This window comes from Cyprinus carpio, chromosome B19 (assembly GCF_018340385.1).
Source record: "Cyprinus carpio isolate SPL01 chromosome B19, ASM1834038v1, whole genome shotgun sequence".
Lineage (NCBI taxonomy): Eukaryota > Metazoa > Chordata > Actinopteri > Cypriniformes > Cyprinidae > Cyprinus > Cyprinus carpio.
In genome coordinates, this window is record NC_056615.1 from 31,737,469 (window position 1) to 31,744,783 (window position 7,315).

The 7,315-nt window shown below is 36.2% G+C and overlaps 1 long non-coding RNA gene across 1 annotated transcript; it reads right to left on the minus strand.

The window, feature by feature from the left end:
- Positions 1-810: 810 nt before the first annotated feature.
- LOC109078086 lies at positions 811-6,140 on the minus strand. Its single transcript, XR_006157355.1, has 3 exons — positions 5,978-6,140; positions 3,343-3,389; positions 811-2,137 (listed from the first exon to the last, which is right to left on the minus strand). It is a non-coding gene; the product is annotated as an uncharacterized LOC109078086 (long non-coding RNA).
- Positions 6,141-7,315: the final 1,175 nt, after the last annotated feature.

Genomic DNA, 7,315 nt, shown 5'->3' on the forward strand with positions numbered 1-7,315 from the left:
TCGATGAAATCACAAAATAATATGCTCACAAACCATCACTGATGAACACATGAGAAAAAAAAAACTATACGAGGCCGGATTATAACCCCAAATCCCGCTATTTTAGCAATTACAAAGCAATTACTTGGTTTTGTTTACCTCTGAAACATGAAATGTGGAGTTATCTGCTTTTGCTTAAAAAACAAACAAACTTTTAATATATAAAAAACATACTTTCAATGAACTGTATACCTGTATTTTCTTGAGTTATTTCTTAATTCAAACAACCCAACTGCAGTTTGATTGATATTACTTTGGAATGCACAATAAAAAAACATGATTTATAAAAATCTGTTTTTGCAAATAAACTCTTCAAAGCGTGAATGAAACTATGCATACATGCGTGTCAGATCCGCGTCATGAGTTCACTTAAATTAGAGTTCACTTACATTAGAAGTTGTTATTTTTTAAAGTCTAATAAATGTCAAAATTGATAGCTCTCAATCATACTGTAATGCTGAATGGCTATAGTCAGTGGTTAAATATTAGGAAATAAAGACCTAGAGAAATACATTTTCTAGAGACAACAGTAGTGTTGATATCATATATACTTGTCATAAAAAAGATGCCATTAAACAAATATTAAAAAGGTACGGTCTTTAGTATATTTAAAAACTTTTATTTTAGATGTGATTAATCATGATTAATTTCAGAAAAAAAAAAAAGTGGTTTGACAGCACTAATACACAGACACACACACACACACAAACGTATATATACAGATACAAACATATATGTATGTGTATATTAAAGAAAGTTTTGATTAAGGCATTTTTGTGTGGTTAAGCTTTATTGTTTTATACAGTTAAGTATAATAAAGTGATAAAATGGTTAGTGGTTTCCCCCTCCCTTTAAAAGTAAAAATAAAAAGGTGTTGTGTATATCTGTCTTCATACAATTTGATGAGGACAGATATTGGATGTGTAAATTATGCAGTTAAACCTTACATACCTCCACCACTTTGACTCTTTAAATGCCAAAAATACAGACATGTTGCTGCAGTGTGAAAGGGTAAATGGAGATGTTTAAGGTGTGGTGGCATTCATAAATATGGAATGTTTTAGAATGTAATGAAGGCATAGTGAATGGGACAAACAATGCTCTAATACAGGTGGAAATATTTAGGAAGTAATATGAATCTGACAACAAAACCTTGATGCACAAACTTATGATTAAAAATGAGAGAAAATACGACCAGGAAGATACATAGAAGAGTAATGATGATAATAATAAAACAATCGTAACATGGAAACATTCCCTTATCTGTAATTTACTTAACAGACAGTTTAATGAAATCATCAGTGATGGAGGACTTTTGTGTTTGTGGCTGGTCTCTTTCTTCAGCTCTTTCTTCTCCATCTCTACGCTGATTGTCAGATGGTGGAGGTGGAGGATTATTTGGGTTGTTCATTTGGACCTGGTCTCTCTCTCTGTACACTCTGGCTTTCAGCTTCTCAAAGGTTTCTTCAAATAATTTTAGGTTTTTCTCATGGCTTTGCACAAGCACAGTGCCAGTTGTGTAAAAATGTATTGTGAGAATGGGATTATTTGGATTATGCATTTCATCTCGAAATATGGTAAATCTTTCTCCATTTTTTACAACATGCTGATATTCATCATCGATGGCTGATTTCCATTCAGCAATCAGTGTGGTGTAGAAGATTAAGTCGAATCTTTCTCTTGTGTCACCACTGGTCTGATATTTGTAGTCAGCATAAAGAGTATCAGGATTTTTTTCCAAGGTGTCCTTTTTGTATTTTCTCCTGCTCGCCCTAGTAGTATAATTATTTGGGTAAACAATCTCCCTGCTCTTTGCTTGCTCATTGGTCGCCATGGTGTTCTGGTAACTATGGTAGTGCTGCAGATTTCAGAATTTAATTATGAAATATTTTATATGATACAATCAAATTTAGTTTCAAAGTTTTGATTCTTTTTATGTAAGTCAAAATCAGCTCTGTTTAGTATCTGAACATCACTTATGTGGTATTTTTTTAAGCTGTACTCTATGTGGTTCTTAAATAATTTGGAGGGAATCTGCAGGATGATGGTCCAGTAGTCAGATGCTCCGTTCTTCTTTCTTTTGTCAAAATTGTATTTTCTAGGGGGAGAAATAGTGGGCACAACAAGTGTTACTAAAATCTGAGTTTTGATTTATTTTGACTTTACGGACAAAAACTGTTGATATATGTGTTAGTATCATTGTCCCATTTACATTAACAGCTATTTATTCATAATGTATGAAGCTGAGAATCAACCTTAAAGCCTGATTTATACTTCTGCATCGGGCATACGCTCTGGTGCTCTTTACCATTAACATTACTGACTGCACGATAGTGCCACAACATATTTTCATGTCTGATCAGGGCGATAACCACTATAGACATTGAGGGGGTCTAGTCCCCCCAATAATTAGAAATCGCTAAACTTTTTTCTCAAATACATATTGCCAATTCGAGAGAGATAAAGATGAAATTTGCTTGTATGTCTGTACGTCTCTCTTTACAGTGAGTGCGTTTACTTCAAAAATAGCGATTTTATCCTCTTGTTGCTGGGAAATATAATGTAGTAATTCAGTATTTAAACTGTTATTAATAAAAGTTGTGCGGCAGCGTTGACAAGTTTCTTTGCTCCTGGATGTGAGAGCTGCACGATCTCTGATATATGTGTGTGTGTCAGTAAGCAGTGCATTAAGTCGTGGCCTAACGGTTAGAGTGTTAGACTTACAATCCAAGGGTTGTTAGTTCGAGTCTCGGGCCGGCAGGAATTGTAGGTGGGGGGGAGTTAATGTACAGTGCTCTCTCCACCCTCAATACCACGACTGAGGTGCCCTTGAGCAAGGCACCGAACCCCCAACTGCTCCCCGGGTCCCGCACCATAAATGACTGCCCACTGCTCCGGGTGTGTGTTCACAGTGTGTGTGTGTTCACTGCTGTGTGTGTGCACTTTGGATGGGTTAAACGCAGAGCACGAATTCTGAGTATGGGTCACCATACTTGGCTGTATGTCACTTTCACTTTCATTAATATAGAATGTTAAGGCTCTAATGCACACCATTATAGGTGTGTGTATTGTAGGAGCTAGACGGCGTATGATGCTGTGTGACGGCATAGTAGTGGTGTCCCAATTCTTAAGGGAATATTTTCACCCCTACCCCTTGACACACTGTTTCAAGGGACAAGGAAAAGGGGTTGGGGAAGGGGTATAAAATAGAATTGGGATTCGACCAAGGTATGATGTGTATTGCATGTTAGAACATTAATTTATTAAATTGAAAAGTGTGTTTAGGGTTTTTTATTTTGTTACCTTGTGTGTGGCCAATCGGGAGTCCAGGGCAGAGGTGAGGGGCAGAGCTAGAAGGAAGAGAGAAAAAACAGCGAGTGAGAAAGAGACCGGGTTGAGACAATTAGCCAGATATATGATAATTTGATTCTTGTGTTGCAATTTTGTTTATGGGAGTTCAATTTGAAACCCAAGTAACTAATTAATAATGTGAATGCAGAGATAAGGGACTTTCAATCAAAGTTCCCAGGCCTTAGAATAGCCCTGCCTTCTAAATATAAATGGCAAACGCTAATTGGTAAAGTCATTGCGTCGCTGCTGTCGTTAGAAGCTCTGGTTGCTTTAGAAACTGGCTGGTCTAGCCTGAAAAAACAAGGCATTTTTTTAAACCCTATTTGAGCATAAGAAACAAGTTATGATCACTCTGAGTTGCAGGGTAATACTCATGGTTCTTACAGCAGTGAGGGATTTGGTTGCTCATTGTCAGTGTGAGTCAGTGATTTTGTGCATCAGAGGGGAACCCATTTGTCTAGCCCAACACGATCATTTGATTATCATTGCTCCATATCCTGGAACATTGTCACCAGTAGGTTCATTTTACACTTTATTTTCTCTTCCGAACTGAACCGATCTTCATTTATGGGCTTGTAATGGTTGTAAGAACTAAGGGTTTCACTGCTAATTGAAGAGTTGAATGCCTTAAATAATTGCAACAGTGGTGTTTATTTTTGGACAGTGATTTTGCAAACTGAAACACTTTTCTGTATTTTATTTAATCTTGTTTGTTTTTTCTATTTGATTCTTAATACATCCCTTATTTCTGTACAAGCATGATTTACTTAAATTTACTTAAAGGGTACGTTCACCCAAAAATAAAAATTAGCCCATGAATTACTCACCCTCAAGGCATCCTAGGTGTATATGACTTTTTTCTTTCAGACGAATCCAGTCGGAGTTATATTAAAAATTGTCTTTGATCGTCCAAGCTGTATAAGCAGTCAGCAGGTGTTACAATTCATCAGTCCAAAAGAAGTGAAATAAAGCGCATCCATCCGTAATAAAAAGTGCCTCACATGGCTCCGGGCAGTGAACAAAGTCCTCCTGTAGCGAATCGATGCGTTTTTGTAAGAAAAATATTTAAAACGTAATAATCACTTTAATCTAGCTTGCGCTCACTGTTGTACATGGAGGCAGCTCTAGGCGAATGATGTATGAGAAGTGATGAACGTGGAAGCACAGCAGAGAGATCAAAACAAGACAACGATCATGAATTAGAAATACAAAAAGAGGATGTCAGAGGATTTCGATAAATGCCAAGAGGAGACTGATTTTCCTTTGCTAAAGTAAGGAAACTTTGTTTCCTTTGCTCCTGTGGTTTTCACGAGACTCACTGGTGCATTACTTACGTCATCCTCCCAGGGCTGCTTCCGTGTACAACTGTCAGCGCAAGCTAGATAAAGTGATTATTATGTTTTAAATATGGATATTTTTCTTACAAAAACGCATCGATTCACTACTGGATGCCTTTGTTCACCTCCCAGAGCCGTGTGACGCAATTTTTAATATGGATGGATGCGCTTTGTTTCACTTCTTTTGGACTTGATGAACTGTTACACCTACTGACTGCCATTAAACAGCTTGGAAGATCAAAGACAATTTTTAATATAACTTGGATTCGTCTGAAAGAAGGAAGTCATATAAGCCTAGGATGACTTGACTGTGAGTAAATAATGGGCTAGTTTTCATTATTGGGTGGACTATCCCTTTAACAATAGGCCAGTCATATGTTGATTTATTAGTTGAAAGTGATTTAGTTGATCTTTATAATCTACTAAAAGACAGAGAAACTCAAGGTTAACATTGATTAATGGTATAATTATACATTTTTTTAATCTGGGTGCTGTCTCTTTAAGAGAGTCAAGCGAGCGCTACACAAACACTAGTCAAGGAGTGCAAAACTCAGTTCCTGGAGGGCTGCAGCCCTGCAGAGTTTAACTGAAACCTGATCCAACACACAAACTTGTGTGTAACCCATAAGGACTTGATTAGCTGGATCAGATGTGTTTAATTAGGGTTGAAGCGAAACTCTGCAGGGCTGTGGCCTTACAGGAACTGAGTTTGGCATGCCTGGATGAGTCTGTTAGTCAGAATGAAAGAACTGTGAAATATTATCACAAAGACAACAATGAACAACATAAATATCTAATGAAAAATTAATAACTTAGAGGATAAACACAAGTGTAGGAATAAACCAAGATTCACTATGAATTTAACACACTGTCTACATTGGATGTGAGCAGCATGGTGCAACATTTCAAAAGCAAACAGAACCCACTATATCATTGACACTGTCTGGAAGAAACTCATGAACTTGTGTGGGGGTAGATTCTGGGTCATATTGCTGTTTTATGATTAGCTGCTTTTAAATTGTACATTTTAGTCACAGACACACACAAACATAAAGGTAAACTTGTACCTAAACATCTTTCTGTGATTCTCTTACAAAGACACATTGGATCATCTTGATCATGACATGAGGATGTTTAAATTAAATCATCAAAATTACTTAAGCACAGCATGAAGCACAAAGTTACCAAAGCCACAGCACAAGACGAAACACATACACATGAAAACAACTTATCAAATATTAATTACTCACCTCCGATAATATTTGAAATTTTTTCTTTTCCTGATCTGAACTGTCGTGTTGAACAGCAGCTCTGAAATTCCTTTCACTTCTGGATGTTTATAAAGACCGGAGGGAGTTTTTCATTGGACCTTTTCAGCAGAAGTGAACTTGCTTTTCAGGATGAGACATGAGAATAAAATGCTCTGGTTACTGACGTAACCTCGGTTCCCTGAGAAGAAAATGAGTGTTGCATACGGGAACAACTTCTGTTTACCCTGGTACTGAAGCCTGATTTGTTAACGTTTGTTTAGCTGCACAAACCAATGGCGCTTTAGTCCACCAGAATGGGCAATAGCTGACCTCTATATAAGTTGGCTCAAGGCAAGGCAAGTTTGTTTATGTAGCACATTTCATACACAATGTTAATTCAATGTGCTTTGTAGAAAAGGAATTAAAATAATCATGTAAAATAATCACAACAATAAAAACAAGGAAATTAAAAACTTTTAAAGAGGTCCCATACAGAAGGGTAATATATCCACATATATGTGAAACATATATGTGATAATTTGAAAATATATTTTAAAAATGCATAGCACATAAAGCTCATGTTGCGTGTTTAATTATGTGTTTGTGAAATTATATTCATGCCTCATATGATATATTTGTAATCATTGTGTTTTTGCAATGCATCCTAATTTTATTTATTTTATTTTTTTATGCATTTAGCAGACGCTTTTATCCAAAGCAACTTACAGTGCATTAAGGCTAACATTTTTACCTAACGTGTTCCCTGGGAATCAAACCCACAACCTTTTGCACTGCTAACGCAATGCTTTACCACTGAACCACAGGAACACTATTTCTAGTCTTTTTCTAGACTAAAGATTTACGGTTTAAATGTATTATAATTATATTATATCTATGTCTATCTATCTATCTATCTAAACTGACTTCAAACTATGTTTTGCAAAACTGCTTTCATATTCGCATTGAATTTATACAGTTTGATGTAGGCCTGCTATCCACTTAAACAATACGTGATCAAGTTTCAGGACATTTTATCTGACTTTTATGTACTATTTATGTAAACGCTGGTAACTTTGATGCGTTTTAAGGTAAGTTTAGACACTAAAATCACAGAAATAATACATACAACTCTTCCTGACACTTTCTTACATGTAACTGACAACGTTTCTCAGTCCACTCCAGGATATCGTGGGACTTTTTTCAGATTTTTGAGGCCTAAAATGACTGATTTTGCTGCGGCTTTTCTCAAAATTTGTGGTGATATTTGCGCATTTCTTATTGTTTTGCAGTGAAAATATGCCACAGACAACATTCTTCTAACATTGTTTTGACTTTTCG